This window comes from Pelodiscus sinensis, chromosome 2, assembly GCF_052426305.1.
Source record: "Pelodiscus sinensis isolate ZL-2025 chromosome 2, ASM5242630v1, whole genome shotgun sequence".
Lineage (NCBI taxonomy): Eukaryota > Metazoa > Chordata > Testudines > Trionychidae > Pelodiscus > Pelodiscus sinensis.
In genome coordinates this window covers 195,554,642-195,568,652 of record NC_143053.1, presented here as the reverse complement: position 1 = coordinate 195,568,652, position 14,011 = coordinate 195,554,642, and the positions used below count along the sequence as shown (strand labels likewise).

Genomic DNA, 14,011 nt, shown 5'->3' with positions numbered 1-14,011 from the left:
ATAGCACAAAACAAGACATTTTTGTTTTATAAAATGCATCAGATTATATATCATTAAAATGGAATGATGCGAACATGAAAATGGATGACACTGTGAAGTGCGTTAGTTAACATTACCATCAGCGGGGGTCCAGAATGAAACAAATTAGATCGTATCACTAATGAAGGATATGTTAAAAGCCATCAGTGAGTCCAACATTGTGAAATGCAATTAATTTTGTCCCATTTAATAATTCTTGTATTTTAAGTTCTGTCTATCTAAACTTTAATAAAAACAGAGTTACTTTGGACTCTAAATAAGATAATTAAGTATTAAAATCAATCATGTGAACGTCTTAATATTTAATATTGTTAGATTGTATATCAAAGTGGTTTTATTATTTATTTACTGCAAACCTTTCCAGAATACTTCATATGGCAACAGGGGGTCTGAGTCTCACAAGATAAATGCATTTACAATGCCAAATAAATTATATATAAAAGCATTTGTCTTAATACATGTCATTCAATATTAAATATCACCCATTGGTACCACTCTGAAACCCTAATCCACTTTTACCAACCACACATTTGTATTATTCAAATGTTGTCTATTAAATAGTTGTCTCTAGAGCCACAGTGAAGGGCTACATACCTAAGAACAATTATCATAAGAGCTTTAAAGCACTGTCTGCAGACTTAACCCTACAACTTTCATGTCTTACTAGCACTTAAACATACAGGATATAAACTCAATGGTGAATTAAAATGTCAGGAACAAAATACAATAGAAATAGCTGGAACCGTGACAAAATATATTTATGGCAGTTCATGTGAAGATTTAAAACTTTTCATATTACAATGAGAAAAGAGCACCAAATTTAAGAACCTACCTCTTGTTTACAACACCTGTTCGTTCTGAGGACATGAAATTCTAAAATAGAAATCTGTCAAAGCAGGGAACAAATTTATTTGGCTGATACATTAGTTTACTCTTGGTTTTCATGCTTTTTCAAAGTAGTTCTAGTTGTTTCACAAAGGAAAATATTAAGAGGTGTATGGGATAAGAACTCCTAGTGAAGGAATATCTTACATCATATAGACCATTGGACTAGATAATTATGAACAATAATTATGAACCTGAGTGCCTGCTAACCATATTATCTATAATCCTGCCCACATTAGTACAGGTTTGTATTTGACACAGGACTTGTTTTACCTGTGCTGAGAAAGTCTGTCCCACAGACATAGATGTGTGTCAAACATGTTTAGCTTCCATTGCAAGAAAGTGGGATTCAACATGCTTGGTACTCTGTGCCAGCAGGTCAATCATTTTCCAACTCAAGCTAAGAATACACATGGGGAAAAGCAGACAGTAAGTTCTAGCATACCTAAACAGTTTCAACAAGGTAAGGCTTGAATAGCTCTGATTGGTGCTCAGAAGTATTTTCCAGTCCTCAGTTGTGGAAGTGGAATTGATCAGAGCAGAAAATGCGCTACTCTCCATACCTGTCTCTTCTAGGTATAAAGTAGCAACTCTACAGATGCCTTTGAGCTGCAAATCTAAGTTTTCTGCATGGAATTCTAGAGTTTGAAAGATGTGGGTTCCAGCCCACTATGGATCCTCCTCCCCCCAAATTTCTCTTTTACGACACCATCATTACATTATTGAAACTGTTAAAATGAAGATATATCTGGGAAACTGCATTGGATCAATCTGATGACATTACTTCTCCCTAGAGAGGAGACACATCAGTCTAAAATATTCTAAAATCTAAGTCTAAGTCAATAACAACAAGGTGTTTCAAAAAAATTATGAAATGCAAAATTGGCCTTAGAACTTTTTCTTTGAAAAAATAAATCACCGCTTGATTTCTCTCTTCCAGTATTTGAAAAATAAAGTTTTCCCTCCCCATTATTTAAAAATAAAAAAATTATTTACCCAAGTTGGAGAAACACAAACATTAGTAACAAACTGAAGCCCAAATATTAAATGTCATCCATATTTTGAATACACTTTCAGGTATGATCTGTTTTCCAAACTTCTAAATAAAATGGAAATTAACTATAGCATTTCCAAATATAGTTAAGAGATTAAAGTACAGTAAAACTTGTGTTATCTGGCATGCTTGGGGATTAGGGAGTTCTGGTTATCTAAAAATTCCGGTTATCTGAGGGTTCCATCAACCTAGGAAAAATCAATGGACAATAATAGTAAAACTCAAGTTTTTAATATTGGTAGTTTTGTAGTGTGAGGCAGCAGTTGGTCTTACATTTCTATTTTGAGTTACAGATGATTAGTACTTCTTAAATAAAAAAATGTTAAGCCAAACATGGTAAACCAAGCCAAGCCTGTGCACCTGAAGATGTGACAGTATTGTGGTGGGGGCAATGCTGGTTAAAGTTTTTTGGTTAACAGAGTGCCAGATGATAAAGGTTTCACTGGAGTGTAATTTTGTTTACTGCATAGAATCTGGTCTTTTTTTAAGTATTCAAGAGTTTTCCTTTCAAGAACAAGTGCGATGTAATGCTACACACTTTATGTATTAGTAATATATATGTAACTCAAAGGGCCAAAGAATGTCAAGACTGAAAGAAATCATTTAAACAGTGAACTGGAAAAAATGGCAGCTTAGCCTGCAGCTTTACCCGAAATGATAGTAACTAGCTTAGACACTAAAAGTGTTTTAAAATGAAGTAAGTTTCCAGGATATCACCATTTTAAAGTAGTAACCAATTAATTTAATTTTATTCTTTTACTGATTTGACAATATTTTTATAGAAACACTGAGTGCATGCATAAGGACATTTACATAAAATATTTGTTATAGTTTTCCTGGACACATATGCTAAAGGGCATATTCTCGTACAGAGGTACAAAGAATGCTGGTATATTTCCCCATTCACTGTGGGGAAAAAAAAGCACTCAGTTTCCTAGATTGCTGGAAGTGCCTTCGAGAGTCAATGTGTTATCACTGAATGCAAGGGTTTGCTCAGTCCCTTATGATGCGCTTCCAGACACTGTAAAGAAATGCACACCGTGCTCAGCCAGTTTCCATGCACACAATAAAATGATCACTATTGAGGAAGAAAAATAGGGCATGAAGGGAGGATAGAGACAAGGTACAATCTCACCTTTTCAATTACTTACACTGCCAGCAGGAGTAGCGGCTTACAGCTTTTCAGCATGCGCAAGTAGGTAGAGAAAAAGAAAGCCAGGGCAGCCAAGGGGGCCAGCCACTGACAAACTATTCTGAAGTTTCCCATGAACATTATCCCTCATAGCCAACAGCTTGCTCACTTATAATTTACACTGTGTTGAATGCAGCATTTATGTTGACCACCATACAGTGCCTACTTACATCCTATTTACTTCAACCTTGACTCTAAGATGCTCTTCCAGAGGTTCACACTATTCTTTCTTAAGCTTCTTTAACTGTACCTAGTCTATTCTATGGGAAGGCTGCATTTATGTTATAATGCCTTCAGGGCAGTAGAATTCCTGGGAATTAAAGACCATCTAGAAGAAATTTGTAATTCTTCTGCTACCACGTAATCACAAAGAAATACCTATGCCAAAGGGTTTTTGTTGTTGTTATTATAAGCATGTTTTTAAACTAACATTTTTAAACTATGCTTGTATGGTTGCTCTGCATATCACAACCACTGTTGCACTCTTCCAAGAATGAAAATAGGAAGCTGAGGAACACCATCAGATCTGAGGGCAAGTAGCTCTGGGCTTGATTCACAGTCTTCTCTTACATAAGCAACAGAAGGGAGAGACCATTTGTAGCCCTGCACACTTCACCTTTATTATTATTGATATTACAGTAGAATCTAGAAATACTATCCTTTATTGGGGGGTTGGAAAGTCAGAAAGGGAAAAAGAACTATAGTCTGGTCCACTCCCTTTTTGGAATATGATTTTTCAAGTGTTATATGCCAGTTGCAACTCATTTGCCCCCTCTCCCCACTGCTCACCCTCAGCCCTCTTACCCGCCTGAACAAGGTAAGGATTTCTGCATCTAGCTCACATTTGAAAATGTGAAGTGAATGAGGGGTTCGGTTGAAATCTCCAGTGACAAAGGAACTAGGCATGCTAGGCTCTTCCTGAGAGCAAACCATGTTAATAGTATATGAACACCAGAGTTACAGGCTTTCTGGTCAACCAGACACCATGTGAAACCAGAAGTAATCAATCAGGCAGTAGCAACAGAGACAAAAAACAAAAAATAAAAAGTATATGCTGTGCCTGTATTGCATCTTAAAGGTAGGCACATCTGAGCTGCTTTTCCCCATCGCATGATGCACCTGCTTATAGCTAGGAAATGAAGACCCTGAGATTCTCAGGCAAAGCTGTGAGACCTCAGTGCTAGCCCGAGGCAAGTAGAGCATGAGCAGCATTGGAGTCTGACCTGCTTTCCTGTAAGCCATTGATGCTGTTTTCACCCTCCTTCCCCCATCCAGGGGAGAGCAGCTGTTTTTACCCCTCGCCTTGCACCGCACCAGAAAGGGAATATGCTGTTTTCACTTCCACTCACCAACCCAGCTGGGAGGGGGAACTCAAAATTGACTGAGCCAAGGAAAGAAGCTGCCTCCTGAATCTGGCCCAGAATTTACATTCTACTGCTAGAGCCAGAGCTGCATTTTGTTCAGTTACAGACAATGTTCATTTCTGAGATGGCCATAACTCTGTTTCAGTACAGTAGAACCGCAATCTCAACACTCTTAGATCCAGTAATTTTTATATAGCAAGACTAAGGATGTAGGATGTATTTGTTTTGATGGAAGCAATATTAATATTGCTTATATTACATTTTATTACTTTCAACAACCTTAGTTTTAGCAGTAAATTTATCGTGCCATAACAAATGAACATTCAGAATTAAATTCAGACCCATCCTCTGTAGTTATAGAGGGCTACTTTGTATCTGAAGTAAGGTGAAGGAGACCAATGGACCCTTCAATACCTTATGCAATAAGGAGCCCCACATGGAGTTAAGTTCACAGAGCAATGCACAGGAGGAGTGGGTAGGTGATGAACAGGCTGGAACAAAAAATCTACTTCTGTCAAGAATCTCTTGTTCTTGTCAATCACCTTCCCAGCACCTCCTTCACTGCCATGCGTACACAGTCATGCACCCACCCTACAGTGTGGATTTTCAAAAGTGCTTCATTTTCAAATTAGACTTATGCTCCTAAATAACTTTTGAAAATCCCACTCTACTTCACCCAACACAACAACATAACTGAATTTCCAAGCATCATTTGTATATAAACATTACTTATCAATAACAAACAGACAGAATGGAGCCCCCACCCAACATTAAACAGATTTGAAGAAGTGTATTAGAACAACATCTGGCTTTATATTTTACATAAAGCTTGCAATACCTTTGCGACTAAGCTTTTAAGCCAATTTTATTAAAAATAGAACAGATGTAAACAAAATAGGGTTATTTTGTTGATTAATTTTTTCTTTTCTTTTTAGAAATGCCCCTGCACTCTTTTTATTTGTATGGTCTACCTATCTATATCATTTATAATCCATCACCATGCAATCTAAATATCAAGTACATAAAATAAGCAATATAGTATACCTAAGCAAAAAATTGCTTCTCTCAGAGAAAAAATATGCAACAATAAAAAAAGAATATTTTGCCACGGTGTGACCCTCAGCAATTTGCAGCCCTATTTGGGCAATATTTCACAGCAATACAAATATGGTTCTTAGTGCTCTCTCTAGGAACTACGTAAATGACTTTCCCTAAGGTGCCAATCAAGCACTCTAGTTACAACTTTAAGAGGGAGATGTGACAGGGAAGTTTCCTGTAATTTCCTAGAGAACCCATATTGAATCAAATATAAGTTTTTTAGGAGATAATTGAATTAAAATGTAAATGTTTATGTACTACATTATACTCCAAATTATCCAAACAGCACGGAAGACAACGATTTTATTTGGCTAAATCAGGAGTTCACATAATCAAGAGAGCTGGAGACATCCAGCAGAACACTAGCCTTCCTCTACAGCTAGGGGCTCATAGTCATAGTCCTCCTCACAGTCCTGGCCAGGGGTCTCTACTCTACCAGCTTCACACATTGCCCAACAGCGGACCTGCAAAGGGCTCCCTGTTCTGCCACAGAGGTGGGGTGACACTAGATCTCTAGAGCAGGGTTTCCCAACCTATGGGTTGGGACCCAAATATGGGTCGCCCTTATATTTCAAAAGGGTCACCAAGTGTTTCCCCAGGTGCTCTGCCCTCTTTCCTCCCCCAGTTTTTGAATTGGGTCACCAAGTCTTCCTGAATTGTCAGAATGGATCCCCATCTGGAAAAGGTCATGCCACTGCTCTAGAGGCACAAGGCATGACAGGCAGGCCGTGGTCCTGGTTGGACAAACAGAAGCTGCCAGCTGGAACTCTGCTCTGCCCTGACAAAACTGCAGCCTTCCCTGAACCTTTTATTTGCAATGACCACATATCAGCCATGCAGTAGCACTGGGGAGCCCTCTGTAGCTCTGTGTCATGGTCCCACATTTGCATTCCCAAAACAGCAGGGCTGCAAAGGGGACCACAGGAGCCATTCAATACCAGGGTGACCTTTCCCATGGCTGGGGGCTCCTCCTCCTCCTCTCTGTCCCAGCCAGGAATTTCTGCTCAGTCATCTGAACTTCCAAATTATCCAAATCCCTTCCTTGTCCCTCAGCATGACAACACTGCAGAGGGCAGGTATTTCTTGCTGAGGAACAAGGAAGTGATTTGGATAATGCCAAGGCTCGGAAGATAGGATATTTGATAAAGAGTATACCATATTTTGGGACAGTATGGAACTTCCTTAAGAGGAAAATAAGATTAATGCAATCTCTGGGAAATACTGAAGCAAAATGCAGGACAATGTAGCACTAACAAGATGGTTTATTAGATGATGAGCTTTCGTGGGCCAGACCCACTTCCTCAGATCAAATAGTGGAAGAAAATAGTCACAACCATATATACCAAAGGATACAATTAAAAAAATGAACACATATGAAAAGGACAAATCACATTTCAGAACAGGAGTGGGATGCGGGGGAGGGGGAGGGAGAAGGAAGGAAGGTAAGTGTCTGTGAATTGATGATATTAGAGGTGGGGAGAGTGGGATGTCTGTGAGCTAATGGTATTAGAGGTGATAATTGGGGAAGCTATCTTGGTAATGGGTAAGATAGTTTGAGTATTTGTTCATTCCTTCCCGGAGAATGTCGAATTTTAACATGAATGACAGTTCAGAGGATTCCCTTTCAAGTGCAGGTAACTGTATGAGTCGGTGGGTTTTCTGTAGAGAGTGGTGTCTAATTTTCCATTGTTGATTTGTACTGTGGTGTCCAGGAAATGGATCTCTTGTGTAGAATGGTCCAGGCTGAGGTTCATGGTGGGGTGTAGGTTGTTGAAATCTCTGTGGAATATCTCCAGTATTTCTTGGCCATGCGGCCAGATCATAAAGATGTCATCGATGTACCGTAGGTAGAGAAGGAGTGAAAGGGGACAGGAGTTGAGGAAACGTTGTTCTAGGTCAGCCATAAAGATGTTAGCATACTGTGGGGCCATGCGTGTACCCATGGCTGTGCCGCTGATCTGGAGGTATAAGTTGTTCTCAAACTGGAAATAATTGTGGGTGAGAACAAAGTTACATAGGTCTGCTATCAGGTTGGCAGTGGTGTCCTCTGGGATAGTGTTTCTAATTGTTTGTAATCCGTCTTCATGTGGGATGTTGGTATATAGAGCTTCTACATCCATGGTGGCAAGGATGGTGTTATTGGGGAGGTTATCGATGTTTTGTAGTTTCCTTAGGAAGTCAGTAGTGTCTCGGAGATAGCTGGGGGTGTTGGTTGCGAAGGGTTTGAGAAGAGAGTCTACATAGCTGGATAGACCAGTAGTGAGCATGCCAATACCAGAGATGATGGGACGTCCGGGGTGCCCAGGTTTATGGATCTTGGGAAGCAGATAGAATAATCCTGGTCGGGGGTCGGAAGGTGTTTCTGTGTGGATTTGTTCCCGAGTAGCTGTGGGGAGGCTTTTAAGGAGACAGTGTAGTTTCTTTTGGTATTCCAAGGTGGGATCAGAGGGGAGAGGTTTGTAAAATGTTGTATTCGAGAGTTGTCTGGTTGCCTCCTGGTTATAGTCGGCCTTATTCATAATGACCACAGCACCCCCTTTGTCAGCTGGTTTGATTATAATGTCCAGGTTGTTTTTGAGACTCTGGATGGCATGGTGTTCAGCGCGGCTAAGATTGTGTGTCGCTTGTTGTCGTTTGCGAATAATGTCAGTCTGTGAAATACTGTGAGCTTCAAAGGACTATGTTGAACAATGCACCAGATATAAATGATCTTCTGGATACTATGTGCAAAGTGGAATTCGTAGGAAGTACTTAGGAGGAGAGGACTGAAAACTCCCATTTACAGATTCAACCTTTGAAGCTTCACCCTGGAGGAAAGGATCTTTTTTTCACTGGCTCGTCACTTCTTACAAAAGGAAAGTTCAAAATCAAACTGTATAAAGGAGCAATTAACTTTCTCAACAGAGTTCTGAGCAAAAGAAAATATCAATTCGTAATCACAGGAAAATTGCTCAGTGGAATTTGAAGGACTGTTCACCATCCAGAGTCCTTGTTGGAGTCAGGGATAAGCTCTGGTAAGCTTATTAGCATGCATGTAGGTTCTTTATTGTTCTAGATATGCTCTCTCAGTAATGTTTTTATTTTGTGAATAAAACGTACTTGCTTTGTGGCAGGCTACCTATGGTAATTATACTGTTTACCATCTCTGGGGAGAAAGTTAAAGCAGGCCAGCTTAGGTAGCCTGTCTTTGCTGGGGAGCTCATAATTTAGGCAGGGAGCTGTGCAGTCTAGAAATACCCCAGTCAAGAGGGAGAGAGACATACTGCCACCCACAATAGGTTATAGCTGAGGAGCTAGGAGCCTATAGTGCATATCTTTGCTGGACTAAAGGGGGAACACAGGTGCAGTTCCCATGAACTGCAACCTGTACTCTGCTACTTTCACTGATTCATTGCAGTTATCTCCTCTCTCTCTCTCTTTCTACTCTATCCTGGTCAATTTTCATCTTTTCTCTTTCTCTGGATATGAGGAATGTTGCCAAACTTAAGAGTTTTGCAAAACATGAGTTAAGATTTTGCTGTGGCTTGTATCCTGTTTAAGTAGTTCCACAGCCAAAGGCCAATGAGAATGCACTGTTCCACATCTTTTGCAATTATCAGTAGATTAGAATTTTGAATCGAATTTAGAATTAAACGGAAAAACAGTGAAGCATATAAAATACAGGTGTGGTATGTTCTCATTTGTCTCTCTTGCTTAATTGATACGCTGCTTTGTTCCTGAGGTGCTCAAAATCACCAGTCACATTTCAAAATTTGGGCCATCACATATTATTTATCAGTCTCACTCCTCGAACCGAGAAGGTGAGCTGTCAGGACCAGGTGTTCTTTGCCTTTCTGATAGAGAAAAAAGTTGACTTAAGAGACTAATCTTTCTTTAGCAGACAGGTGACAGAGAAGGGACTCCTGGCTGAGCTGCTCATTCCTAATCATCTTTGTCAGGAAAGTTGGGCAGCTCACAAACTCCTCACAACCAGGTACTAACTCCTCTAAATGCCTCTTCTTTAATCTCTTGTACCTGGCAGGTCTTCACTTCCACAGCTAAAAATGAGGGAGCAGAGGAGGAGGAGAACCTGTGTACCACTCTCTTCCTCCCCCCACACACACTTTGCTTATTATTCTATTCCCCAGAGCACAGCCCAATCCAAACGGAACATTCTTTTGACTATCTACAGACAGATGCCTTCAGAAAGTAAAGTCAAAGCCTTGGCTTATTCCTCCTCTTTGGTGATAACTAAAAAGCTTAATAAAAAAGGACTGACAATTTAAGATTGCATAGTAACATTTGGTTACTCAACCTATTGGCTGCATGACCACAAATATAGAGAAAGCATTTTTTTATATTGCAAATGTGTAATTTTCATAAACATTTAAATAATTATTTTCAGTGAAATAGTGAAAAGGAACATTGCCAACTTTTCAATAAAAATAGTTAAATTGCATACTGATTGTGGTTCTTTTTTTATAAAGTTTTAATCCAGAGAGTACTAAATTAGAAATAAACTAAAAAGAACACTTCCAAACATGAATTTATTCTGTGTCACGTTTATAAACAATGTGGTGATTACATATACAATGATATTCCCCATGGTGAGAATACATAACTTTAAAGTTACATTCCATTTTTGGCTTAGTGATTTAACAGTATCTTCTGAGACTAGAGGGCTGAAACATCAAAAATAACTAACAATGATTTGGTCCGACTGCAAATACCTCTATTTGTAAAGAAGTCCACATGAGAATATGAAAATTTCCAGAAATAACAAAACAACCCTATGTTTTAGATTTTTTTTTAATTATTCCGTCCAAATTTTGGAAATTTATTCTTTCAGAACTGCTATCTATCTGTAAGTGAGCCAGATAAAAAGCATATTTCCTCACCCACTTTGAGCCAATAGGTGATAATATAGTGGTGGGTCTGTAGTCAATCCATCAACTCCAGAAATAGCAGATCAGTGAGGAGCCCTCGCCTTGCCACAGACAATCCACAGAAAATAGAGGCAGTCTTTTAAACATAAGTTGAGGAGTGCAAGGAAGCATTTTTGCTAGAATAATTTGCTTTCTTTTCCTCACAGCAACACGATTCATCTTTAGATATATGCAAAAATAAGAGAAGAGTTTGATTTTTGAAAAACAAATACCAGTTTATTCACAGCTCATTTCATTCAATCTCTCAAATTTAGGGATATCTAGCTATCATCCCGTACACCTTTCAAATGTGTTGAACAGTGCCAATATTAACCTTTAAGGATGTATCTAACACAGATAAATGGACAATCTTAACTGAGATAAGATTATCCCCACACATTTCACCAAAAAAAATGTAATTAAAAAGAAAAAAAAAAGAGGTGAATTAAAACCAATTTAGCTATTTCAATTCCAGTTTGTATGGAGACATTTCAAAAACAAAAGTTTAAAGCTAGGTCTTCTGTATGACACATATATTCTCAATCTATTACATCAATCAGAGCAACCCACAGTTTGTACTATGTATACACAAATAAATGTACTATACACAGTGGTCCTAAATAATTTTTCATAAGGATACAACGTATTCTTTTGATTTTAGCTACCTCCCACAACCAGAAGTATAAAAATTAGCAAACTGCAAAAAAAAAAAAATGCCTGGAATAGTTTCATTAGTGTCATGCTAGCAATGCTGTAATCAGAGTTGAGAATACACTTTCAGATCTAAACCCTATTTTCAGTGACTTACAACTCTCCCTGAAACCTTTTAGACTTCAGTGTCTGATACTTGTTCTGAGCCCAGAAGTGATTTCGGGATGGAGAGACAAATTAAGAACATCAATGCAATGGCTTTTAATTTATCTATGCGTGGAAAAAATGTGGTTTTCAGTCTCAGGGTATTGTTCAGATGTAGCTGATCCTTTTTCAATCTCAGCCATAAAATGCAATTTGGTGCATATTTAAAGTAGTGGAGAAAATAAATTAGGATTGCACTATCACAGAGACATGACAGCATGTAATAATGAAGTGACAATGTCAAGAAGTGATAAAATTCACCAGTGAAAGCTAGTTTTCATTAGAGTCCCAAGACTTTCACAACTACATTTCCAACACATGCAGCCCAATTGGTAAGATTTTCAAAACACATTTTAGCAATGCTGCAAGTGAAATGATGTTGAAATGTGTGCATTACTAACATGTCTGCATCGTGAAAAACAGTGGAGTGCGTGCAAGACGGGGTCGGGGACATGAAACCTCAAGAAGCCTTGTCTCAATGTGCATGACACATGCTTGATAGAGAATGGTGCAAGGGTTGCTGTGTCTTTTCCTTATTTTAGTGCTTGTCTTTTTAATGAGAGGAGAGAGATCTTTCCTCTTTTAGATATTGTGACATGAGATAGGAAGTTCTGCAGATTTGTACCTAAGTATTGACCTCTTATAGATTCTTCCCCCTCTAAACTAGAAATTTTATTAAGAGACAGGTCAGATTTCATAGTAAAACAAAATCAGAACATTGCAAAGTTAAACTGGCATTGGAAAAGGTTCAGAAAAGGGCAACAAAAATTATTAGGGGTTTGGAACAGGTCCCATATGAAGAGAGATTAAAAAGACTTGGACTTTTCAGCTTAGAAAAGAAAAGACTAAGGGGGTATATGATAGAGGTCTATAAAATCACGACTGGTATGGAAAAAGTGAATAAGGAAAAGTTATTTACTTATTCCCACAATAGAAGAACTGGAGCTCACCAAATGAAATAGGCATCATGTTTAAAACAAACAAAAGGAAGTTTTTCTTCACGCAGCACATAGTTAACCTGTGGAACTCCTTGCCAGAGGATGCGGTGAAGGCTAGAACTTTAACAGGGTTCAAAAAAGAGCTAGATAGATTCATGGAAGTTAGGTCCATCAATGGTCATTAGCCAGGATGGGTAGGAATGGTGTCCTTAGCCTCTGTTTCTCTGGAAATGGATGACAGGAAAGGGATCACATGAGGATTATCTGTTGTGCTCTCTCCCTCTGGGGCATTTGGTATTGGCCACTGTCACAGACAGGATACTGGGCTAGATGAACCTTTGGTCTGACCCAGTATGGCCAGTCTTATGTTCTTATGTAAACTTGCCTGCACACTCTCAAAGACGACTCTTTGCATATATATAACATTTCCAACTTTCCTCAAATAATACAATATACTACTTTTTCTACAGGCTCAGACACACAACACAACTTTGGGACCACAATTATTAGATAGGATTAATTAAAGATACTTCACTCTCCTTGGGTGGTGCGTGGAATATGTATGCTATGTGAACCCGTAGCTCTGCTTAGGGAAGTAGAGTAAGAATACACCTGAACTCTGAGGGCATTTACTCAGGTACATACTCTATAGGGCTCTCTACTTTCCAGCAACGCCTCCCCATCTACATTGCTATTTTTAGCAGCATAACATCTTGTTGTTTCCCTACTGCTGTACTCTTTCCCTGATGCAGGAAAAGGAAAAGGCTCTAGCAGGTCCACATGGCAGGAATCTTTCCTCTGAGAACCCTGTGAAGTTGGGGAAAGGCTCCAGCAGCAGACAGGCAGCGGGAAAGACTCATGCTATCTCTCTGCCAGCATACACACCAACTCCATACATAAGAAATGGTTATTTACCGTAATTGTGATTCTTCTAGATATGATGCAAACATATACTGCATGGAGGTATACAATCCCAATGCACCAAAGTCGGAAAACTGCTCCTAGCAGTACATGTACAGGGATGGTGAGCATGCCTCATAGCTGTATCCCCTCCTTTGGCTACATACAGTGGCACTACCCAAACCCTCTCACAGTTCCTTCACAATGAATCCTGGGAAATGAAATTCCAATGCAGAGCGGATGGAGGATGGGTTATGGTATACACATCTGCATCACATTTTGAAGAACCACAGTTACAATAAGCAACCATTTCTTCTTCGTCAAGTAGATGGAGACATGTATTCCATAATGAGCAGTATCCCCCCCACCAGGGGGCAGAACTCAGCATCTACTTAAACAACAACTGCAGGATCGCTCTACCAAAGCTTGCATCCATGCTGGAAGATATGGTCATGATGCAACTGTTTGTGATAACATTTATTGACTATTACATAGTAGCCCTAAAAATGTCCAATATAGAAATGTCACTGAGGAGTGTTAGGGACATTGCTTGCATCCCTATATGACTGGGCATAGCTGAGACTATTTCATATGCCATCTTGATGCAGGATATTATCCATTTGGAGATCACGTGTGAAGAGACCACTTGACCCTTCAGGCCATTTGCATATGATTTAAGCGAGGGAAAGCAAAAACATTTTTCTCAATATTTTTCAGATAAAAGGCAAGACATCGCCCAATACAAAAAGGTATGGAAACACTACTCCCTCGAGATGAATGCA

The 14,011-nt window shown here is 39.1% G+C and overlaps 1 protein-coding gene and 1 pseudogene across 7 annotated transcripts in view; one reads left to right on the top strand and one right to left on the bottom strand.

Moving 5' to 3' along the window:
* The window catches only part of TBC1D5 (TBC1 domain family member 5), a 525,247-nt gene that overhangs the window by 332,841 nt on the left and 178,395 nt on the right, over window positions 1-14,011 (bottom strand). The window lies entirely within an intron of this gene.
* Window positions 1,243-14,011, top strand: part of LOC149525413 (uncharacterized) — a 51,153-nt pseudogene continuing 38,384 nt past the window's right edge.